We start from the raw sequence: 26,118 nt of genomic DNA on the forward strand, positions 1-26,118 counted from the left end.
CTACTGGTTCCATGGCAGCCATACAAAAAATTGTGAGTAGCAGGAGTTGTCGTAGGCCATGGGACCTACTGGTTCCACGGCAGCCATAAAAAAAATTGTGAGTAGCAGGAGTTGTCGTAGACCAATTATTGTAGTCAGTATAATAGTCATCTTATGAATCAGTGAGAGGAGCCTTGTATTTGTCACTGATCCATGACTCGTTCATTTTTATGAAGGTTAGCATGTCCACATTGTCTGTGGATAGCTGGGTCCATTGGTCGGTGACCACCCCACCTGCAGCGCTAAATACTCGCTCAGAAAGAACACTGGCGGCGGGGCATGCAAGGACCTCCAGTGCATACTGAGCGAGTTCAAGCCAGGCATCCAGTTGTTTGGTCCAGGGGCGGCGCCAGGGGGGTGCTTGGGGGTGCTCGAGCACCCCCTAGAATTGTCCAAGCACCCCCAAAGCACCCCCTGGAGTGAACTGACTTCAGGCGTCTAAAAGACGCCAAGTCAGTTCACACAGCGGCAGCACGGAGCAGCAGGCAGGGCTTCGGTAAGATGGCCGCCCGAAGCCCTGTTCTGCAGACTTCGGGCGGCCATTTTCCCGTAGCCCTGCTCTCAGCATGCAAGCAGGAAGTCTCATCGTGACGTCGGGAAGGAAGAGGATCGTGGGCGCGCGGGCGCTTCGCGCCACAAGGAGGTCGTGCCAGTGGTCGGCAAAGAAGGTCTTCTGGCTGTAGGTGAGTAAATGGGTTTTTCTTTTCTTTTTCAGGTGGTGCTGATTGTGCATATTGGGGTCATTTCTGCTACGGATTGTGCATATTGGGGTCATTTCTGCTACGGATTGTGCATATTGGGGTCATATCTGCTACGGATTGTGCATATTGGGGTCATATCTGCTCTGGATTGTGCATATTGGGGTCATATCTGCTCTGGATTGTGCATATTGGGGTCATATCTGCTACGGATTGTGCATATTGGGGTCATATCTGCTACGGATTGTGCATATTGGGGTCATATCTGCTACGGATTGTGCATATTGGGGTCATATCTGCTACGGATTGTGCATATTGGGGTCATTTCTGCTACCGATTGTGCATATTGGGGTCATATCTGCTACCGATTGTGCATATTGGGGTCATATCTGCTACCGATTGTGCATATTGGGGTTATATCTGCTACCAATTGTGCATATTGGGGTCATTTCTGCTATGGATTGTGCATATTGGGGTCATTTCTGCTACCGATTGTGCATATTGGGGTCATATCTGCTGCCGATTGTGCATATTGGGGTCATATCTGCTGCCGATTGTGCATATCGGGGTCATATCTGCTACCGATTGTGCATATTGGGGTCATATCTGTTACCGATTGTGCATATTGGGGTCATATCTGTTCCCGATTGTGCATATTGGGGTCATATCTGCTACCGATTGTGCATATTGGGGCCATATCTGCTACCGGTTGTGCATATTGGGGTTATTGAACATGTTTTTTATTCAAATCTGCGCACATTACGTCTATTTTCTTGAGAAAACATGCACAATTATGTGAATTTTCTGGGGAAAGGGGCACCAATACTTGGGCCCTCTGTCTTTGCGTTGCACTTTTAAAGGGAACCCGAGGTGAGAATAATATTGAGGCTGCCATATTTATCTCCTTTTAAGTAATACCAGCTGCCTGGCTGCCGTGTTGGTCCTCTGCCTCTAATTATTTCAACCATAGACCCTGAACAAGCATGCAGCAGGTCAGGGGTTTCTGACAATATTGTCAGAACTGACAAGATTAGCTGCATGCTTGTTTCTGGTGTAATTCAGTTCACTACTACAGCCAAATAGATCAGCAGGGCTGCCAGGCAACTAGAATTGTTTAAAAGGAAATAAATATGGCAGCCACCATATCACTCTCACCCTGGGTTCACTTTAAATTAGTTAGCCCCGCCCTCATCCGGTCATGACCACGCCCATTTTTTTTCGCCGCGGTTGTAGCCACCCCCATTTTTTGCCGCGGCGCGCTTCGCGCACCGCAGGTCGTCAGCTCCCCCGGAAATTGGTCCAGCACCTGCTTAGCACCCCCTAAAAAAAATTCCTGGAGCCGCCACTGGTTTGGTCCAATACTCCATGGGGTCATCATTACTCTGCATATAGTCTAGAGCACTGGCCGACCCCAAGTAATCATTCACCATACGGGCCAGCCGCTGGCGGTGACCACTTTGTCCGCTGGTGGTGCTGCTGCTAGGAGTATCTGGCATTGGCTGGTAAAATTCCTTCAGCATACTCAGCAGGTTCACAGATTGGCTAGTGGTGCTGCTGGGAGTGGGACCACCAGACATTTGCTGAGTATGATGATGACAAGACTTTGTAGCTTGGACCTGGGATACAGGTGCAGGAAACGCATCTTCTACCCAACAAAGAAGGGCATCCCGGATCTGGCTCATTATAGCGTCTGCTTGGGAGGGGGGTATGAACTGGCGCATTTTCCCCTTGCAACGGGGATCTATGATGGTGGCCACCCGCATGTCGACCCTTGATTTTAATTTTTTAATCCGGGGGTCTTTACGGAGGCACTGGATCATATGTGCAGCCATGGGGAGGAGATGTCTGCCATGAATCGCCTCTACCTGGCTGTCAGAATTGTCGTTGTCATGCTCCAGCTCCAAGTCAAAATCTTCTTCCCACCCCCAGACAATGGGCTCTTCCGCAAGCTCTGCCCCCTCATCCAGGACTGGAGCATGCCCACTCACACATTCACTTGACTGGCCACTGTTCAGTAGGGCTTCCTCCCCCTGTTCGACCAGTTTGTCAAGAGCCTTTTCCATCATCAAGACAAGAGGGAGCACCTCTGATATACTGCAGTGCTCCTCACTGACCACTTTTGTTGCCTGCTCAAATGGCTCCAATACTTTGCACACCTGTCCTATTAGCTGCCACTGGTCCCCAGTAATGTAGTCCAGTGGCCCTGTTCCGGTGGAAGATGCCTCAGACAGGTATAGCCTGACGGCCGTGCGCTGCTCCCACAACCTCTCCAGCATGTGGAGTGTGGAGTTCCACCGCGTCGGACAATCAGAAATAAGCCTGTGCTGCGGCAGGCTATGGCGGCGCTGCAGCAGTTTCATGGGTGCGGTGGCAGTTGTGGAGCGACGAATGTGGGCTGATACCTTTCGTGCTGAGGCCATAGCGCCCTTCAGCCCGTCAAAAGTGTTTAAAAATTTCTGGACTACAAGGTTGAAGACTTGGGCCAAGCAAGGTAAGTGGGTATAGCCACCTTCCGAAATGGCGGCCAACATGTTGGCACCATTATCGGACACCACTACACCTGTGTCCAGTTTTTGGGGGGTCAGCCATTGCTGAATCTGATCCTGTAAGGCTGCAAGGATTACAGATCCGGTTTGCCTGTTCTCCTCCATGGATTCCTTTTTTAGCACTGCTTGGCATCGATGGTGCTGCAGACCAGTGTAGGAGCGGGGCCACTTGCTGAGAGGGTCAGCAACGGCAGACTGGCCCTGAACAGAATGGGTAGCAGAGGGAAGTGGAACAGGCCTTCCCTTCAACCCACGTGGCAGCAACACCAGCTGAGATGCCCCAGATTTTGCACCCTCCTCAGCAGCACCATGGAGGGTGAGCCAATGGGCGGTAAAAGTCAGATACTTTCCCTGCCCATGTCTGCTGCTCCAGCCATCCATGGTGAAGTGCACAGTGTGATCCATAGACAGTTTGACACACTCCACAATGTGCTGGTGAAGGGCAGGGATAGCATTAATAGCAAAATAATGGCGGCTGGGGATCCGCCATTGTGGAGCAACACTGTTCATCAGTCTGCGGAAGGGGGCACACTGCACAAACTGGTAGGGCAGCAGCTGTTGGCCTAACAGCCTTGCCAGGAGAGCGTTATTTTTAACAACGAACGGATCAGCTGCAGGAGGCATCCGCTTCCTCTGCAACATTTCTGGCACAGAGGCCTGACGCTAAAACACTGGTGATTCAGAGGACACCAAGGGTGATAACGAGGTGCTTGCTGAGGTGTTGAGTCCTCTACCAATCTGGCTTACATAAGGAGTTGAACTGAAATAGGACTTAGCAGGTTGGATAGGGACAGGAGTCACAAGACGAGTAGAAATAAAAAGAGGAGGGGCCTGTTGCTGTTGCTTTTCCTCCACCCATCTTATTGGAATTTTTCACATGTTCAAACTCCCGTCTGTGGTGGATGCACAGATGGCTTATCAGCCCTGAAGTGCCGAACCCGCTGCCGGATTTGACTCTGCTCACCGATTTACGGCACACAGAACAGACTGCCCTGGATTCATCCTCTTCCAGAACAGTAAAATAATTCCATGCAGGGGACGTGCGTGCACGTCCAGCAGTGGTGCGAACTGTTCTAGCACCTCGATCCTCAGCATTGGACTGCTGGCGGTTACTGACAGACGGAAAAGCACTTGCAGGCTGCTGGTGGCCAGCCGTCTGCTCTGTTTCTACAAGCTGCTCACGCCTGCCAGTGCCCAACCCAGATGGTGACCACATTGGATCAGTCGCCTCATCATCAAAAATATCAGCCAGTTCAATGAGTGACTCTTCTTCTGGACTCTCCTGGCCACCAAACACCTTTGTAGTTGACAGATGTTAACTGGTGTTGACACTGGATGAAGCAATCACAGTGGCCATTTCTGTCGCCACAGAACCCACCACTTCTTGGGAGCTTGGTCCCATGGTCTCCACATCTCTCTCAGCGATGTAGGTGTGCTGTACTTCTAGAGCGGAGTACTGGGAGGAAACAACCTCGTCAAGAGAAGCAGCTGAGATCGGGTTCTGGTCAGGAGGAACCTGGCGGCCACTACTGGTGCTGTTACCACTAGCTTGAAGTTCCTCAGACTGGGTAGATGGTTCCTGGTCTAAGTAATCGACAACTCTCTGCACCTCCTGCTCTGTCAAAATTTCCCTGCGTGCTGCGAGCACAGGGAAGACTTTTCTGACCAGGGGGGAACGCTTCCTGCTGCTGCTGCCACCCTCAACCTGATCACGTACTTGCCATGATCCACCAACACCACCATCACTCCACTTCCTTTTAGGAGCGTCAGTAAATTGCTGCTGCTCTCGCTCCATTGTTTTGGGGCCAAAAACTTTATTGGAGAAAGGGGTATGAGCGACAGAGCAGATGAGATCACAAAATAAGGGGATAAAATCAAGAAAATAAATTAAAAAAATAAATATAAAAAAAAAAATTAAAAAAAAAACAAGAAAAACTTGCACTACACTCACTCAACTAATCAATCACTATTCAATCAATCAACTAACTCACTCTCACTCTGTCAAACACTAAAGGTAGCCATACACTGGTCAATTTGCCATCAGATTCGAACAACAGATAGATCCCTCTCTGATCGAATCTCATCAGAGAGGGATCGTATGGCTGCCTTTACTGCAAACAGATTGGGAATTGATTTCAGCCTGAAACCGTTCACAATCTGTGGTGGTGGTGGTGCTGCCCCCTTCCCCCCACATACATTACCTGCTCCGCCGGCGCGACTCCCCAGGTCTCCGCTGTCTTCTCCTCCGCTCTGGTCTGGTCTCCGGGTCCGGCAGGCTTCACTTCTTCCTGTGTGGGGGAAGTTTAAACAGTAGAGCGCCCTCTGCTGTTTAAACTTCCTGCCGGGACAGGAAGATGTGAAGCCTGCTGGATCCGGAGACCAGACCAGAGCGGAGAAGACAGCGGTGACCGGGGGCAGTTGTGCCGGCGGAGCAGGTAATGTATTGCAGCTGTATTGCGTCGGTCGCCGGGCACTCGAACGCCGCTAGCGACGCGCTCCCTACCCGCGGGCGATCGACTGTAATTTCCCGCACAGAGCGATCGACGGGATCGATCTATTTTGGGATGAAAGATAAAAATTTAGCGTTAACGATTTCACAGCAGATTCGATCCCAGTGATCGAATCTGCTGTCGATCGGCGGGGAATCGGCCTAGTGTTTGGCCAGCGTAGGTCTGACTGGCTCTGCAGTACTAGCACACTACACTACAATCTATCACTCAAACTACAATCTACTGTAACTCTCTCACAAATACAGCTAGTTTACTAATACAGCTCACACTCTCTCTCACAGGCCCAGATGCAATTCACTTTTTCACCTGAGTTTTCTCCTAGGAGATCATTTTAAACTTGTCAATAAAATGCTTTTTAAGCCACCAGAAAACTGAAAATAAATGTGACAGTACTTTTTTACCTACTTTTTGGTACTTTTTAAATTGAAAAGTGCTGGAAAGTTATTGTAAATCGAAGATGAAGAATTATCTCCTAGTAGAAAACACAGGTGAAAAAGTGAATTGCATGTGGGCCACAGAGTCTTTAAAGGACTTACGAGGCCAGATTTGTAAAAAATACATAAAAAAAGTTAGATACCTGTGTGTGTTTGCAAGGCACGGAGGACGCCGTCCGCGCCCTCCGTGCCGTTCCGCCTGGTCCCCGCTGCTTAATATGCCCCCGAACGGTCCCCGACCGCGCGGCCCGGGTCGGGCTCCCCAGCCTGTACCAAGATGGCCGCCGGAGCTGGCCGCGGCTGCGCAGTCCGCATAGCCACGAGTGCGGCTGCGCAGCTCTAAGGCCAACCCCCCGATCCACGTAACAGTAGCGTGGATCGGGGAGGTGGCCTTAGAGCTGCGCAGCCGCACTCGCGGCTATGCGGACTGCGAAGCCGCGGCAAGCTCCGGTGGCCATCTTTGTGAAGGGTGGAGAGCCCGACCCGGGCCGTGCGGTCGGGGACCATTCGGGGGCATATTAAGCAGCGAGGACCAGGCGGAACGGCACGGAGGGCGCGGACGGCGTCCTCCGTGCCTTGCAAACACACACAGGTATCTAACTTTTTATGTATTTTTTACAAATCTGGCCTCGTAAGTCCTTTAAAAAGACTTTTGGTTTATGTTAAAAATACAATACAATACAATAAAATTTGTAAAGCGCTTTTCTCCCATAGGACTCAAAGCGCATACAACAACTAGTATGGGTCTGTCTCCAACACCAGACTGAAACCCACAAGCTTTGTGACTGCACTCCTCTCTTATATACTAAATGGGTGGGATAGGTGCTGACAGGTAGCTAGGGAGCTGGTTGCTAACGTAGGATTGGTTGATAATTCTTAAGGCTCTAATTGGTGCAGAAATTCCTATTTTCATGCAGAAGTCCGTTTGTTAGCTTCTGTCTACAGTGTCTAGGCTCTTCCTTGTGATTGGCTGCCAAAAATTTGCATTCCGCCGGAATACGCATCATTCGGCGGAAATTACGCCGGATCGCTACAGCAATTTGACAATTTCAAATCGGAATCGCGGAAGTTTGAATTCCGCGGAATCCAGTGACCATCCCTAGCGACCACTAGAGATGGGCCGAACCTCCGATTTTAGGTTCGCGAACCTCCGCGGAAAGTTTGGTTCGTGAAAAAGTTTGCAAACCGCAAATAGACTTTAATGGGGCGGCGAACTTCAAAATTAAAAGAAAAATTTACTGGCTGGAAAAATGATAGAAATCATATTTTAAGGGTTCTAATACCTGGAGCTCCACCCTCCTCCCTTAACCCTTCTGCCTATTCCCTCCTCCGTCCTAAGGAGGAGGATCTCATCTGCCAGGGAATTATAGTATTTCAAAAGCCAGCTTACATACCGTGGCTGGGGATTGAACCCAGGTCTCAGTGTATGGTAGGTAACTAACATATCCATTATACCACCAACACTACTAGCTAAAACTAGCTAAAACTAGCTAAAACTAGCTAAAACTAGCCTAGCATGTTTTTATTTTATGTTTTCCTTTTATGCTCAATCCAAGAGAAAAATTAGACAAGACAAATAACATTTATATCACACTTTTCTCCTGGCGGATTCAAAGCACCAGAGCTGCAGCCACTAGGGCACGCTCTATAGGCAGTAGCAGTGTTAGGAAGACTTGCCTAAGGTCTCCTACTGAATAGGCGCTGGCTTACTGAGAAGACAGAGCCGAGATTTGAACCCTGGTCTCCTGTGTCAGAGGCAGAGCCCTTAACCATAACACCATCCAGCCACTGCTTAAGGATATGTAGCCAGGCATGGTCTTGCCTTTTGTGTTCAACAGTTGTCAAGAGAAAAATTAGACAAGACAAATAACATTTATATCGCGCTTTTCTCCTGGCGGACTCAAAGCGCCAGAGCTGCAGCCAATAGGGCACACTCTATAGGCAGTAGCAGTGTTAGGAAGACTTGCCTAAGGTCTCCTACTGAATAGGTGCTGGCTTACTCAACAGACAGAGCCAAGATTTGAACTCTGGTCTCCTGTGTCAGAGGCAAAGCCCTTAACCATTACACCATTCAGCCACTGCTTAAGGATATGTAGCCAGGCATGGTCTTGCCTTTTGTGTTCAACAGTTGTCAAGAGAAAAATTAGACAAGACAAATAACATTTATATTGTGCTTTTCTCCTCGCGGACTCAAAGCACCACTAGCTGCAGCCACTAGGACACACTCTATAGGCAGTAGCAGTGTTAGGAAGCTACTGAATAGGTGCAGCTTACTGAACAGACAGAGCCGAGATTTGAACTCTGGTCTCCTGTGTCAGAGGCAGAGCCCTTAACCATGATACCAGTCACTGCTTAAGGATATGTAGCCAGGCAAGGCCTTGCCTTTTGTGTTCAACAGTTGTCCAAAGAGAACCCCAGATAGCCAGGTAGATTCATAGATTCTGACACAGGAGACCAGGATTCAAATCTCGGCTCTGTCTGCTCAGTAAGCCAGCACCTATTCAGTAGGAGACCTTAGGCAAGTCTTCCTAACACTGCTACTGCCTATAGAGCGCGCCCTAGTGGCTGCTGCTCTGGTACTTTGAGTCCGCCAGGAGAAAAGTGTGATATAAATGTTATTTGTCTTGTCTAATTTTTCTTTTGGATTGAGCCTAAATGGTACATGCTAGGCTAGCTTCAGCTAGTAGTGTTGGTGGTATAATGGATATGTTAGTTACCTACCATACACTGAGACCTGGGTTCAATACCCAGCCACGGTATGAAGGCTGGCTTTTGAAACGCTGGAATTCCCTGGCAGAAGAGACCCTCCTCCGCGAGGAGGGAGCAAAGGCCTACAAGAGGCTAATGAAATTCTCCCTAGCAGCTGTCCCTTAACTAATTAGTATAGGCAGACGAGTGAATGAAATGGCTCAAGGACCTTACCTTGTATAAGGGGGGTGGGGCTCTAGGAGTGAGTGCAGTCTGATTGGCAACAATGTGCCTGCTGATTGTGATGTAGAGGGTCAAAGTTTTGCTCAATAGAGCATTATGGGGCGAATCGAACTTCTGGGAAAGTTCGCCCTTAAGCAGGCGAACGCGAATCACCAAAGTTCGCCGGGAACCGTTCGCCGGCGAACCGTTCTGGCAATCTCTAGCGACCACTAGTGCGGGCGCTAGGACTTAGCACACCATACTGATATGTGGAAGTGACATCACTTCCGCATATAGAGCGTGGTGCATCCGTGCGCCCGCTCTAACTTTTCGGGTTGTCCGCTGATCGAGGTCTGACGCTGGACTGCTGCTGCTGGGAGGTCCCTGTCACTCACTACCTAACCTGTGGGGAGCCTGTCACTCACTACCTAACCTGGGGTCCCTGTCACTCACTACCTAACTGGGGGTCCCTGTCACTCACTACCTAACCTGGTGGTCCCTGTCACTCACTATCTAACCTGGGGGTCCCTGTCACTCACTACCTAACTGGGGTCCCTGTCACTCACTACCTAACCTGGTGGTCCCTGTCACTCACTATCTAACTGGGTGTGAGAAAACGCGGAAAAGCCGCCGCAAGTACTCAGAGTAAGGCGGCTGATTCCGCGTTCAACATGGCAGCTGGCACGCAGTCGGAGCGCGGAGAAACCGCCGCATGCCCAGACAACAGGGCGGCGGATTCCGCGTCCGACGCGGCAGGTTGCACGCATAGGCCTACTCCTAGCAGCAATGCGGAATGCGGAGAAAACGCCGCACGCACAGACAGCGCTGCGGTGGATTCCGCATCCAACACAGCAGAAACATTACAACACATGTCGGGTGTGGCTGGGACTGATAGTCCACACAGGTTCAGATGGACGCGCACGCGCGGAGAGGCAGGGCCTTTATGACAGTCAGAAGGGGGTCAGCGGACCAAGCCGGTCAGCTGAAAAATTCAGCAGCTTTCATTGGTTTAGCGCTTAGGGGAGGCGCTGGTGAGCGCTTGTGAATATATACTGGGTGCTGGTCATTCCTCTGGTGTCTGGCGTTGCGATCACTACGTGGTAGCACTCAGACCCTGTCAGTATCTGTGTTATATTAGACCAGTTTCCAAGGTGTTGATGACCACGGAACTCACACCTTAGTCTAGGAAATTCTGTTATCATCTGTATTATTATCTAGACCAGTTTCCAAGGTGTTGATGATCACGGAGCTCACACCTTAGTCTAGGAATTGTTGATTATTTGTTATGACCTTCTGCTTTCCTGACCATTCCTCTGATCTCTGATTCTGTACTGTTGTCATTCTGTCACTCTGTTGCCAAACTCAGCTAGTCTTAGGATTCCGCATCTGTCTTCTGTCTCTGTACCTGATCTGTCAGTCTGTTGCCGACCTGGCCTGTCCGACCTCGAGAACTATTTCTCCTGTTGGGAAATAGTTCACTGTCCTGTCAGTGACACTTCATCTTTGGTGTCACTCACTCTCTGATCCTTCCTACTTTCAGCCTGGCTCCACCCATTGGGGAGTCGCAGGCCTTGGAAGGGATCTGCTCTCAGGGCAGTATCTCCTACTGCTTCGCACCCACTGTAGGGTGCTCTCCTGTAAAGTATTACTGTTGCACCAAACACTCATATTACTCAGGTGTCCAGAGGTCAGAGATATATCTGATTATCGGTGATACTGCAGATCATCTATAATCGGGTATATATCTGCATTCTCAGTGATACTGCAGATCACCAGTAATCAGATCCTCTCTGTGTTACACCGATCGTTACAGAACGCCAGACCGAAAAAACAAATGGACGCACACAGCCGTCTGGGCACACTTGCCACTTCGGTGGATAACATCAACCAAGTGCTGGGTAGTCATCAGACTTTAATAGACGCACTGTCTGAATCCGTACGAACCCTCCAGATGGCTGTAGATGAAGTGCGATCCCCTCCTAGCACAGACATACGTATGCCTGTACCTGAAAAATTTTCTGGTCACAGATCTGACTTTCAAAATTTTAGGAGTAGAGTGTTGTCATACTTTGAGTTGAGACCTAGATCTTCAGGAACCATGACCCAAAGGGTCACATTCATTAAAACTTTGTTATCAGGCGATTCTCAGACCTGGGCATACAGTCTGCCCACCAGAGATTTAGCTTTGACCTCTGTAGATGAATTTTTTAAGGCTATGGCAGTAATTTACGACGATCCAGACATTGCCTCGACTTCTGAGCGGAAGCTCAAGTTGTTGCGTCAAGGCAAGAGTCCGGTCGAGGAGTATGCTGCCGAATTTAGGAGGTGGTCAGTTTCAGCCAGGTGGAACACCTATGCCCTTTTAGACTGTTTCTTATCAGGATTATCTGATGAGGTCTCAGACTTTATGTTAGGTCAGCCTGAACCAAAGACCATCGATGAGGCCATTTCATCAGCCATCAGGATTGATCGCAGATTACGCTATCAAAGGCAGACCCGGGGTAGAAACAGTGTTAAAATGGTGTCCTACGCTGCGCCTCCTGTGACCCCATCTCCTCCCGTTCCACCTCCACCCGAGTCAATGCAGATTGGTCGGTCTAGACTGTCTCAAGTGGAGCGGAGACGCAGGATTTCTGAGCAATTGTGTCTTTATTGTGCAGAGGGGGGTCATAGAGTACGAAATTGCCCTAAGAAGTCGGGAAACTCTACTGCCTAGGAGTAGTTGGGGGTAATACCCTAAGCGCCCAGCTTTTACCCCTAGTGGATAAGCGGTTACTTCTTCCTTGTAAAATTACATGGGATGATAAATTTGAAGTCTCTGAGGCCTTCATTGATTCAGGCTCAGCGGCTAATTTTATGGATTACGAATTTGCAAAAAGGTTGGGTATTCCACTCACCCCGGTAAAACCACCCCTTCAGGTTATGGCAGTGGATGATTCACCTCTGCAACGTAACCATCCTCTGTCCCAGACACCAGAGGTGGAGGTCACTATAGGGGTGCTGCATAGAGAGAAATTGCAGTTTTTTGTGTTACACATGACAACTTCCACAGTCATCCTTGGCATGCCGTGGTTACACCTTAACTCTCCTCAGATAAATTGGGTCACTGGTCAGCTAACAAGCTGGTCAGCCCATTGTTTTCATCATTGTTTAGTGAAGGTGACCTTAGGCCAGACCAGGATTCATGTGGAGGGAGTTCCGGAACAATATGCGGAATTTTCGGACGTGTTTTGTCCCAAAGCTGCCGATAAACTGCCTCCAAATCGCCCGTTCGATTGCCCTATTGATCTCCGATCGGGTTGTATGCCCCCTAGAGGTCATCTCTACAATTTGTCTGGGCCAGAAAAAGTGGCATTGCAAGAATACATACGTGAAAACTTAGCTAAGGGATTCATTCGCCCTTCCCGGGCGCCTGCCGGAGCAGGTTTCTTTTTTGTAAAAAAGAAAGACGGAGGCCTTCGGCCATGCATTGATTACCGCGGATTGAATAAGATCACAGTCAAAAATCATTATCCGTTACCTTTGATAGACGATTTATTCACCCAAGTCACCAATGCTAAGATTTTTTCAAAATTGGATTTGAGGGGTGCATACAACCTGGTGCGGATCAGAGAGGGCGATGAATGGAAGACGGCCTTTAACACACCCGACAGGCATTACGAGTACCTAGTGATGCCCTTCGGGTTGTGTAACGCCCCGGCCATCTTTTAGGAACTCATCAATGAAGTTTTCAGGGAAGTGTTGGGTAAATTTGTCCTAATATACCTGGACGATATACTAATCTTTTCAGACAACCTCTCTGAACACAGGTCTCATGTCAAATTTGTACTACACAGGCTTAGACAGAACAGACTTTATGCCAAATTGGAGAAATGCATTTTTGAGGTGACATCGGTTGCTTTTCTGGGATACATAATTTCCACCTCGGGCCTTTCTATGGACCCTGCCAAAGTCTCTGCTGTCCTGGAGTGGCCTCAGCCAGTGGGACTCAAATCCCTCCAGAGATTTTTAGGATTTGCTAATTACTACAGAAGGTTCATAAAGGGGTACTCCACAGTTGTAACACCCCTTACCAGTCTCACTAAGAAAGGGGCAGATACCAACCACTGGTCCCCCGAGGCCCTGGCTGCTTTCTCCACTTTGAAAGAACTGTTTTGCTCTGCACCCATTTTGAGACACGTAGACACCTCCTATCCATTTATTGTAGAGGTTGACGCCTCTGAAGTCGGGGTAGGGGCTGTGCTGTCTCAACGCTCTGGGCTGCAGGGAAGGTTACACCCGTGTGCCTATTTTTCTCGGAGGTTTTCACCGGCAGAGAAAAACTACGATATAGGCAACAGGGAGCTCCTGGCCATTAAGTTGGCCTTTGAGGAATGGCTTCATTGGCTAGAAGGAGCAGAACATACGATTACAGTTTACACTGATCACAAAAATTTGGAATACATTGAGGGGGCTAAGAGATTGAGTCCCCGACAGGCTCGGTGGTCACTGTTTTTTTCGAGATTTAGATTTGTAATTATGTATACTCCAGGGAGTAAAAACATTAAGGCGGATGCCTTGTCCAGATGTTTTTAGCCAGAGACAGCACAGCCCTCAGACCCAGAGACCATTGTCCCACAGAGAGTAGTGCTGGGAGTCACAGAAACCTGGAAAGACTGGACAGAGACCTTAAAGAGGCACTTAAGTGAGGAAAAAAAATTGAGTTTTACTCACCTGGGGCTTACCTCAGCCCCCTGCAGCTGATCGGTGCCCACGACGAGTCGCTCTGATGCTCCGGGTCCTGCCGGCGGCCACTTCTGGTTTCGACGTCAGGACCCGTCAGGCTGGGGAACGCGGCTCATGCTACGCGTTCCCAGCCAAAATAGCACCCCTATGCGGCCATATGTCCGCATACGGGTGCCTATGCGGACATATGGCCGCATAGGGGGTGCTATTTTGGCTGGGAACGCGTAGCATGAGCCGCGTTCCCCAGCCTGACGGGTCCTGACGGCGAAACCGGAAGTGGCCGCCGGCGGGACCCGGAGCATCAGAGCGACTCGTCGTGGGCACCGATCAGCTGCAGGGGACTGAGGTAAGCCCCAGGTGAGTAAAACTCAATTTTTTTTCCTCACTTAAGGTTCACTTTAAGTCCATTCCAGCAGGATGTCCCTGAGGGTAAGCCTGAAGGGGTTATGTTTATACCACTGCCATTTCACCTCCAGATTTTGCAATTGTTCCACTCGCACAAGAATGCTGGGCATCCGGGGGCCTCCAGAACACAAGACTTGGTTGCTAGGTGCGCTTGGTGGCCTTCTCTGGCAACAGATTGCAAGGAGCATGTCAGAAAGTGTGCAGTGTGTGCTAAAAGCAAACCCTCCCGTCTGGCACCTGTGGGAACGTTGCAGCCTTTGCCCACCCCGAGTGAACCGTGGACCCATTTGTCCATGGATTTTGTGGGTGAGCTTCCGAGGTCTGAAGGCATGCCGGTCATTTGGGTGGTAGTCGACCGTTTCAGTAAAATGGCCCATTTTGTGCCCTTGAAGGGACTCCCCTCGGCTCAGGAGTTGGCCGATCTTTTCATCATCCACGTTTTCCGACTGCATGGCATTCCGGAAAACATAGTGTCAGATCGGGGAGTCCAATTTGTTTCTAGATTTTGGAGGGCATTTTGTCATCAAATGGGCATGGAACTGTCATTTTCATCGGGCTACCACCCACAGACAAATGATCAGACGGAGAGGGTTAATCAGTCTTTGGAACAGTTTTTAAGGTGTTATGTGGCGGATGCGCAAAATGATTGGGTCAAGTTCTTGCCTTATGCAGAATTTGCGCACAATAATTTGAAAAGCTCTTCCTCTGGATTTTCTCCGTTTCAGGTTGTAACAGGGAAGTTGCCCAAGTTCTCCCCATTGCCAGTAGCTTCCACTCCGTTTCCAGCTCTGGAGGCTTGGCAAAAGTCATTTAAAGCCACTTGGGGAATCGTGAAAAATAATTTGGAGAAGGCTTTTCAAAGTCAGAAAAGTCAAGCTGACAAGAAACGATCTGTGGAGTGGAAGTTCCAACCAGGAGATCTGGTCTGGGTCTCCACACGTCATTTGACCCTGAAACAACCCTCGCCCAAGTTAGGTCCCAGGTTTGTGGGGCCCTTCTCTGTAACCAGGAAGATCAACAATGTTACTTATGCCATTGATCTTCCTGCCAGCATGCGTGGTGTAAGATCTTTTCATGTGTCCTTGCTTAAACCAGCAGTCCATGTGGGTGTCACTCCTCCTCCTCCTGTGATGGTAGACGACCAACCTGAGTATGAAGTAGAAAAGATTTTAGACTCACGGGTAATGCAGAACTCAGTACAGTACCTAGTGCACTGGAAGGGGTATGGTATTGAGGAGAGAACATGGGTACCTGATTGCCGCATGCATGCGGATGAATTAAAGAAGGAATTCCACGCTCTATATCCTGAGAAACCGGGTAGGAGCTATCCGGAGTCCACTCCTCAGGGGGGGGGGGGTACTGTGAGAAAGCGCGGAAAAGCCGCAGCAAGTACTCAGAGTAAGGCGGCTGATTCCGCGTTCAACATGGCAGCTGGCACGCAGTCGGAGCGCGGAGAAACCGCCGCATGCCCAGACAACAGGGCGGTGGATTCCGCGTCCAACGCGGCAGGTTGCACGCATAGGCCTACTCCTAGCAGGAATGCGGAGAAAACGCCGCACGCACAGACAGCGCTGCGGCGGATTCCGCATCCAACACAGCAGAAACATTACAACACATGTCGGGTGTGGCTGGGACTGATAGTCCACACAGGTTCAGATGGACGCGCGCGCGGAGAGGCAGGGCCTTTATGACAGTCAGAAGGGGGTCAGCTGACCAAGCCGGTCAGCTGACAAATTCAGCAGCTTTCATTGGTCCAGCACTTAGGGGAGGTGCTGGTGAGCGCTTTTGTAAATATACTGGGTGCTGGTCATTCCTCTTGTGTCTGGCGTTGCGATCACTACGTGGTAGCACTCAGACCCTGTCAGTATCTGTGTTATATTAGACCAGTTTCCAAGGTGTTGATGACCACGGAACTCACACCTTAGTCTAGGAAATTCTGTTATCATCTGTATTATTATCTAGACCAGTTTCCAAGGTGTTGATGATCACGGAGCTCACACCTTAGTCTAGGAATTGTTGATTTTTTGTTATGACCTTCTGCTTTCCTGACAATTCCTCTGATCTCTGATTCTGTACTGTTGTCATTCTGTCACTCTGTTGGCAAACTCAGCTAGTCTTAGGATTCCGCATCTGTCTTCTGTCTCTGTACCTGATCTGTCAATCTGTTGCCGATCTGGCCTGTCTGACCTCGAGAACTATTTCTCCTGTTGGGAAATAGTTCACTGTCCTGTCAGTGACACTTCACCTTTGGTGTCACTCACTCTCTGATCCTTCCTACTCTCAGCCTGGCTCCACCCATTGGGGAGTCGCAGGCCTTGGAAGGGATCTGCTCTCAGGGCAGTATCTCCTACTGCTTCGCACCCACTGTAGGGTGCTTACCTGTAAAGTATTACTGTTGCACCAAACACTCATATTACTCAGGTGTCCAGAGGTCAGAGATATTTCTGATTATCGGTGATACTGCAGATCATCTATAATCGGGTATATATCTGCATTCTCGGTGATACTGCAGATCACCAGTAATCAGATCCTCTCTGTGTTACACTGATCGTTACAGAACGCCAGACCGAAAAAACAAATGGACGCACACAGCCGTCTGGGCACACTTGCCACTTCGGTGGATAACATCAAGCAAGTGCTGGGTGGTCATCAGACTTTAATAGACGCACTGTCTGAATCCGTACGAACCCTCCAGATGGCTGTAGATGAAGTGCGATCCCCTCCTAGCACAGACATACGTATGCCTGTACCTGAAAAATTTTCTGGTCACAGATCTGACTTTCAAAATTTTAGGAGTAGAGTGTTGTCATACTTTGAGTTGAGACCTAGATCTTCAGGAACCATGACCCAAAGGGTCACATTCATTAAAACTTTGTTATCAGGCGATTCTCAGACCTGGGCATACAGTCTGCCCACCGGAGATTTAGCTTTGACCTCTGTAGATGAATTTTTTAAGGCTATGGCAGTAATTTACGACGATCCAGACATTGCCTCGACTTCTGAGCGGAAGCTCAAGTTGTTGCGTCAAGGCAAGAGTCCGGTCGAGGAGTATGCTGCCGAATTTAGGAGGTGGTCAGTTTCAGACAGGTGGGACACCTATGCCCTTTTAGACTGTTTCTTATCAGGATTATCTGATGAGGTCTCAGACTTTATGTTAGGTCAGCCTGAACCAAAGACCATCGATGAGGCCATTTCATCAGCCATCAGGATTGATCGCAGATTACGCTATCAAAGGCAGACCCGGGGTAGGAACAGTGTTAAAATGGTGTCCTACGCTGCGCCTCCTGTGACCCCATCTCCTCCCGTTCCACCTCCACCCGAGCCAATGCAGATTGGTCGGTCTAGACTGTCTCAAGTGGAGCGGAGACGCAGGATTTCTGAGCAATTGTGTCTTTATTGTGCAGAGGGGGGTCATAGAGTACGAAATTGCCCTAAGAAGTCGGGAAACTCTACTGCCTAGGAGTAGTTGGGGGTAATACCCTAAGCGCCCAGCTTTTACCCCTAGTGGATAAGCGGTTACTTCTTCCTTGTAAAATTACATGGGATGATAAATTTGAAGTCTCTGAGGCCTTCATTGATTCAGGCTCAGCGGCTAATTTTATGGATTACGAATTTGCAAAAAGGTTGGGTATTCCACTCACCCCGGTAAAACCACCCCTTCAGGTTATGGCAGTGGATGATTCACCTCTGCAACGTAACCATCCTTTGTCCCAGACACCAGAGGTGGAGGTCACTATAGGGGTGCTGCATAGAGAGAAATTGCAGTTTTTTGTGTTACACATGACAACTTCCACAGTCATCCTTGGCATGCCGTGGTTACACCTTAACTCTCCTCAGATAAATTGGGTCACTGGTCAGCTAACAAGCTGGTCAGCCAACTGTTTTCATCATTGTTTAGTGAAGGTGACCTTAGGCCAGACCAGGATTCATGTGGAGGGAGTTCCGGAACAATATGCGGAATTTTCGGACATGTTTTGTCCCAAAGCTGCCGATGAACTGCCTCCACATCGCCCGTTCGATTGCCCTATTGATCTCCGATCGGGTTGTATTCCCCCTAGAGGTCATCTCTACAATTTGTCTGGGCCAGAAAAAGTGGCATTGCAAGAATACATACGTGAAAACTTAGCTAAGGGATTCATTCGCCCTTCACGGGCGCCTGCCGGAGCAGGTTTCTTTTTTGTAAAAAAGAAAGACGGAGGCCTTCGGCCATGCATTGATTACCGCGGATTGAATAAGATCACAGTCAAAAATCATTATCCGTTACCTTTGATAGACGATTTATTCACCCAAGTCACCAATGCTAAGATTTTTTCAAAATTGGATTTGAGGGGTGCATACAACCTGGTGCGGATCAGAGAGGGCGATGAATGGAAGACGGCCTTTAACACACCCGACAGGCATTACGAGTACCTGGTGATGCCCTTTCGGGTTGTGTAACGCCCCGGCCATCTTTTAGGAACTCATCAATGAAGTTTTCAGGGAAGTGTTGGGTAAATTTGTCCTAATATACCTGGACGATATACTAATCTTTTCAGACAACCTCTCTGAACACAGGTCTCATGTCAAATTTGTACTACACAGGCTTAGACAGAACAGACTTTATGCCAAATTGGAGAAATGCATTTTTGAGGTGACGTCGGTTGCTTTTCTGGGATACATAATTTCCACCTCGGGCCTTTCTATGGACCCTGCCAAAGTCTCTGCTGTCCTGGAGTGGCCTCAGCCAGTGGGACTCAAATCCCTCCAGAGATTTTTAGGATTTGCTAATTACTACAGAAGGTTCATAAAGGGGTACTCCACAGTTGTAACACCCCTTACCAGTCTCACTAAGAAAGGGGCAGATACCAACCACTGGTCCCGAGGCCCTGGCTGCTTTCTCCACTTTGAAAGAACTGTTTTGCTCTGCACCCATTTTGTGACACGTAGACACCTCCTATCCATTTATTGTAGAGGTTGACGCCTCTGAAGTCGGGATAGGGGCTGTGCTGTCTCAATGCTCTGGGCTGCAGGGAAGGTTACACCCGTGTGCCTATTTTTCTCGGAGGTTTTCACCGGCAGAGAAAAACTACGATATAGGCAACAGGGAGCTCCTGGCCATTAAGTTGGCCTTTGAGGAATGGCTTCATTGGCTAGAAGGAGCAGAACATACGATTACAGTTTACACTGATCACAAAAATTTGGAATACATTGAGGGGGCTAAGAGATTGAGTCCCCGACAGGCTCGGTGGTCACTGTTTTTTTCGAGATTTAGATTTGTAATTATGTATACTCCAGGGAGTAAAAACATTAAGGCGGATGCCTTGTCCAGATGTTTTTAGCCAGAGACAGCACAGCCCTCAGACCCAGAGACCATTGTCCCACAGAGAGTAGTGCTGGGAGTCACAGAAACCTGGAAAGACTGGACAGAGACCTTAAAGAGGCACTTAAGTGAGGAAAAAAAATTGAGTTTTACTCACCTGGGGCTTACCTCAGCCCCCTGCAGCTGATCGGTGCCCACGACGAGTCGCTCTGATGCTCCGGGTCCCGCCGGCGGCCACTTCCGGTTTCGACGTCAGGACCCGTCAGGCTGGGGAACGCGGCTCATGCTACGCGTTCCCAGCCAAAATAGCACCCCTATGCGGCCATATGTCCGCATACGGGTGCCTATGCGGACATATGGCCGCATAGGGGGTGCTATTTTGGCTGGGAACGCGTAGCATGAGCTGCGTTCCCCAGCCTGACGGGTCCTGACGGCGAAACCGGAAGTGGCCGCCGGCGGGACCCGGAGCATCAGAGCGACTCGTCGTGGGCACCGATCAGCTGCAGGGGGCTGAGGTAAGCCCCAGGTGAGTAAAACTCAATTTTTTTTTCCTCACTTAAGGTTCACTTTAAGTCCATTCCAGCAGGATGTCCCTGAGGGTAAGCCTGAAGGGGTTATGTTTATACCACTGCCATTTCACCTCCAGATTTTGCAATTGTTCCACTCGCACAAGAATGCTGGGCATCCGGGGGCCTCCAGAACACAAGACTTGGTTGCTAGGTGCGCTTGGTGGCCTTCTCTGGCAACAGATTGCAAGGAGCATGTCAGAGAGTGTGCAGTGTGTGCTAAAAGCAAACCCTCCCGTCTGGCACCTGTGGGAACGTTGCAGCCTTTGCCCACCCCGAGTGAACCGTGGACCCATTTGTCCATGGATTTTGTGGGTGAGCTTCCGAGGTCTGAAGGCATGTCGGTCATTTGGGTGGTAGTCGACTGTTTCAGTAAAATGGCCCATTTTGTACCCTTGAAGGGACTCCCCTCGGCTCAGGAGTTGGCCGATCTTTTCATCATCCACGTTTTCTGACTGCATGGCATTCCGGAAAACATAGTGTCAGATCGGGGAGTCCAATTTGTTTCTAGATTTTGGAGGGCATTTTGTCATCAAATGGGCATAGAACTGTCATTTTCATCGGGCTACCACCCACAGACAAATGATCAGACGGAGAGGGTTAATCAGTCTTTGGAACAGTTTTTAAGGTGTTATGTGGCGGATGCGCAAAATGATTGGGTCAAGTTCTTGCCTTATGCAGAATTTGCGCACAATAATTTGAAAAGCTCTTCCTCTGGATTTCCTCCGTTTCAGGTTGTAACAGGGGAGTTGCCCAAGTTCTCCCCATTGCCAGTAGCTTCCACTCCGTTTCCAGCTCTGGAGGCTTGGCAAAAGTCATTTAAAGCCACTTGGGGAATCGTGAAAAATAATTTGGAGAAGGCTTTTCAAAGTCAGAAAAGTCAAGCTGACAAGAAACGATCTGTGGAGTGGAAGTTCCAACCAGGAGATCTGGTCTGGGTCTCCACACGTCATTTGACCCTGAAACAACCCTCGCCCAAGTTAGGTCCCAGGTTTGTGGGGCCCTTCTCTGTAACCAGGAAGATCAACAATGTTACTTATGCCATTGATCTTCCTGCCAGCATGCGTGGTGTAAGATCTTTTCATGTGTCCTTGCTTAAACCAGCAGTCCATGTGGGTGTCACTCCTCCTCCTCCTGTGATGGTAGACGACCAACCTGAGTATGAGGTAGGAAAGATTTTAGACTCACGGGTAGTGCAGAACTCAGTACAGTACCTAGTGCACTGGAAGGGGTATGGTATTGAGGAGAGAACATGGTTACCTGATTGCCGCATGCATGCGGATGAATTAAAGAAGGAATTCCACGCTCTATATCCTGAGAGACCGGGTAGGAGCTATCCGGAGTCCACTCCTCAGGGGGGGGGGGTACTGTGAGAAAGCGCGGAAAAGCCGCCGCAAGTACTCAGAGTAAGGCGGCTGATTCCGCGTTCAACATGGCAGCTGGCACGCAGTCGGAGCGCGGAGAAACCGCCGCATGCCCAGACAACAGGGCGGTGGATTCCGCGTCCAACGCGGCAGGTTGCACGCATAGGCCTACTCCTAGCAGGAATGCGGAGAAAACGCCGCACGCACAGACAGCGCTGCGGCGGATTCCGCATCCAACACAGCAGAAACATTACAACACATGTCGGGTGTGGCTGGGACTGATAGTCCACACAGGTTCAGATGGACGCGCGCGCGGAGAGGCAGGGCCTTTATGACAGTCAGAAGGGGGTCAGCTGACCAAGCCGGTCAGCTGCCAAATTCAGCAGCTTTCATTGGTCCAGCACTTAGGGGAGGTGCTGGTGAGCGCTTGTGTAAATATACTGGGTGCTGGTCATTCCTCTGGTGTCTGGCGTTGCGATCACTACGTGGTAGCACTCAGACCCTGTCAGTATCTGTGTTATATTAGACCAGTTTCCAAGGTGTTGATGACCACGGAACTCACACCTTAGTCTAGGAAATTCTGTTATCATCTGTATTATTATCTAGACCAGTTTCCAAGGTGTTGATGATCACGGAGCTCACACCTTAGTCTAGGAATTGTTGATTATTTGTTATGACCTTCTGCTTTCCTGACCATTCCTCTGATCTCTGATTCTGTACTGTTGTCATTCTGTCACTCTGTTGCCAAACTCAGCTAGTCTTAGGATTCCGCATCTGTCTTCTGTCTCTGTACCTGATCTGTCAGTCTGTTGCCGATCTGGCCTGTCCGACCTCGAGAACTATTTCTCCTGTTGGGAAATAGTTCACTGTCCTGTCAGTGACACTTCACCTTTGGTGTCACTCACTCTCTGATCCTTCCTACTCTCAGCCTGGCTCCACCCATTGGGGAGTCGCAGGCCTTGGAAGGGATCTGCTCTCAGGGCAGTATCTCCTACTGCTTCGCACCCACTGTAGGGTGCTCTCCTGTAAAGTATTACTGTTGCACCAAACACTCATATTACTCAGGTGTTCAGAGGTCAGAGATATATCTGATTATCGGTGATACTGCAGATCATCTATAATCGGGTATATATCTGCTTTCTCGGTGATACTGCAGATCACCGGTAATCAGATCCTCTCGGTGTTACACCGATCGTTACACTGGGGGTCCCTGTCACTCACTATCTAACCTGGTGGTCCCTGTCACTCACTATCTAACCTGGTGTTCCCTGTCACTCACTATCTAACCTGGTGGTCCCTGTCACTCACTACTTAACTGGGGCTCCCTGTCACTCACTACCTAACCTTGTGGTCCCTGTCACTCACTACCTAACCTGGTGGTCCCTATCACTCACTACCTAACCTGGGGGTCCCTGTCACTCACTACCTAACCTGGGGGTCCCTGTCACTCACTACCTAACCTGGGGGTCCCTGTCACTCACTATCTAACCTGGTGGTCCCTGTCATTCACTACATAACATGGTGGTCCCTGTCACTCACTACTTAACTGGGGGGCGCCTGTCACTCCCTATCTAACCTGGTGGTCCCTGTCACTCACTATCTAACCTAGGGGTCCCTGTCACTCACTACCTAACCTGAGGGGTGCCTGTCACTCACTACCTAACCTGGGGGGCGCCTGTCACTCACTACCTAACCTGAGGGTCCCTGTCACTCACTACCTAACTGGGGGGTGCCTGTCACTACCTAAACTGGGGGGCTTTTGTCGCTACCTAAAATGGGGGACTCCTATCGCTAAGGGGGGCTCTAGGTGAGGGAGGGGGGGAGGCTTCCCCCCTCCCAGCCGCTCTGTGACCGCTGCCCCCCTTGCAGCATGGGGGCTCCCACTAACTGGGGACCTGCCTTTGTTGGGATATCTGCCGCCAATCTAATTGCAATTTGTGGGGATATCTGCCGCCAATCTAATTGCATTTTGTGGGGAGATCTGCAGCCAATCTAATTGCATTTTGTGGGGATATCTGCTACCAATCTGATTGTAATTTTTTGGGGAAATCTGCCACCAATCTGATTGCATTTTGTGGGGATATCTGCCACCAATCTATTTGTATTTTGTGGGGATATCTGCCGCCAATCAGATTGTATTTTGTGGGGAAATCTGCCGCCAATCTGATTGCATTTTGTTGGAAAATCTGCTGCCATGTGACTACTTGATGAATTATCATGGGGCATGTAACTACTTGATTATTTTATCTAAAATGTATCTGGTCGGACCTAATGTCTATGAATAACACCGCTCCTTTTTTTTTGTTTTGTTTTAAGTCTGCCCATGACTCATCATGACCACGCCCATGTTCCAGTGTGTGGTGACACTCATTTATTTTCGCTGCGCGCGCTGCATGTGGACATATCCCTATTGGAGACTGTCCTCAGAAGTGCTCACAATCTATTCCCTACCATAAAGTCATGCAAAATTTGTAGAGTACATGTGTATGTGAGCCCAAAATGGAGAGGGGGGGGGAGGAGGAGAGGAGGGGGAGGAGGAGGAGTGGGGGGCGGACCCCAGGCTGAAACTTCCTTGGTGGGCCCTTAGTGTCCCAGTCCGACCCGGACAGGAGCCCCCAAGGTTAGGTAGTCACAGGGACCCCCAGTTTAGGTAGTGACAGGTGTCACAGGAGCCCTGGTGGCCAGACCGCAAATTGCCTTCCAATCAGTTTCAGCACACAGACCATGCAAACTGTGGTCGCAATCGGTGCACGGAAGTCGACTGAATTTGGGCAGCAGCCCGACCAGAAGGGAGCCTGTGAGGTTACGGTACTTACAAAATACACTTGACACTATTTCAGGGTATAACTGCCGCCACCTCTGTTTTCTGAGACAGAGGAACTCACTAACTGGCTATTCCTCGACCTGCAAATAAAACGGTTAAAACACACTCTATTCTGTCTAGCTAGCAACAAAAGTAGCGTCTCCTCAGAGACCTGAGTTCAGTTTCTGTGTATGGCTGTATAGCAGGTGTAGCGGAACAGTAAACGACTTTGATAAAGTCTTTATTTACGGGCAATATAAATAATTAATATATACAGAAAATTATTAAAATCAACAATTATTGAAACATGAATAGCGCAGTATGAAAAGAAAAGGATAAAATACTTAGGTTCATGGAAAGATGTCCGTTTGTCGGAAAATCATAAAGTCCTTGGTTCCAATTTCCATGTGTCCTCTGGCTGGCAGCAGACAGCTCTCATAAAGATGGAATTTGGAGGACTTACTTGCCCGGGCAGCTCATTTACTTTTAATTGAGCCTAGTTCAGAGGCGGACTTCCAGAGTCGGCCCCCGGGCCGGATTATGGTAATCATATCTGGGCAGGGGCTTTCACCAGCCCCATAACCCTGACATTTTCTCTAGGCCGACCTATGCGGCCGGCACACAAATAAAAATTACATATTATCGATCCCCAGAACCTACCGATTAATATGATACCTTGGATGCGGGTGTTAGGGCGTATGGTTACCGAGGGGCCCATAACTCCTTAACCGAACGAGGTATGATTATGATTTGTATACCGAGACGTTGGTCCAATTTCAACGGATCCGAATACACTCCTCCCACCTCTGGGTGATACTCGGTTTTCCTTTAATAAGCAGAGATCATAATTCACATGCTTCATCATTTTAACCCCTGGAGACAGTTTGTCTGGTGAGCAGGAGGAAGCCTCATTTGCTAGTCAATTCACATTGAGGTGTGAGCTGTGGGCTCATCCTATATGAAAAGGCTCACCAAAGGGTGGACAATTGACATCTGCTTGCTGCTGGGGAAGCTTCACACCTGGTATCTCTGGCCAGGAAGGCCTTGTGGGTCTTAATTAGCATCTGAGTGAGATCAGCTCAGACAACCTGAGTGAAAGCCCAGACCTTAGTCATATGCTAATTAACCACACAGGTCTTTCCAGTGAGCATACTTGCTCTCATGAAAAGAACTGTGCTAACACCTAGGAAGACAACTGGGACCCCAGGCTGGACTGCAGATGCTCCTACACAACCAATCTAGATTCTAGCATGTCAATGGCAATCGGTGCAATAAACCGATTGCGTTCTTGTTTCTCACGGCTGTTCCGTGACAACAGGGACCCCCAGTTAGGGAGTGACAGGTGCCCCCCCAGGTTAGGTAGTGAGTGACAGGAGCCCCCCCAGGTTAGTTAGTGACAGGTACCCCCAGTTAGGTAGTGACAGGTGCCCCCCAGGTTAGGTAGTGAGTGACAGGAGCCCCCCAGGTTAGGTAGTGACAGGGACCCCCAGTTAGGTAGTGAGTGACAGAAGCCCCCCTCACCTTTACCGCCCGCAGCATCAGAGCTCAGTATGAGCCGGCGACCCAACTAATTAGAGCGGGCACACGGACACACCGCGCTGTATATGCGGAAGTGATGTCACTTCCGCATATCCGTGCGGTGTCTGCTAGGCCCTAGCGCCCGCACTAGTGGTCACCGGCTGATCGAGGTTTGACACTGGCAGCGGGGACATCAGCAGTGGCCAGAAGGGGGCAGCGGCGGCCAGGAAGGTTGCGAGCATCCAGGGCAGGCACAATTTGCCCAACGTGTGGACGCCCGTGCTTCAGGTGTTAGACCCCT

General features: G+C 49.6%; 1 protein-coding gene across 4 annotated transcripts in view; it reads left to right on the forward strand.

Moving 5' to 3' along the window:
• The window catches only part of LOC137538746 (low choriolytic enzyme-like), a 1,161,243-nt gene that overhangs the window by 978,366 nt on the left and 156,759 nt on the right, over positions 1-26,118 (forward strand). The gene's annotated exons all lie outside the window — the stretch shown is intronic.

This window comes from Hyperolius riggenbachi, chromosome 11 (assembly GCF_040937935.1).
Source record: "Hyperolius riggenbachi isolate aHypRig1 chromosome 11, aHypRig1.pri, whole genome shotgun sequence".
Classification (NCBI taxonomy): domain Eukaryota; kingdom Metazoa; phylum Chordata; class Amphibia; order Anura; family Hyperoliidae; genus Hyperolius; species Hyperolius riggenbachi.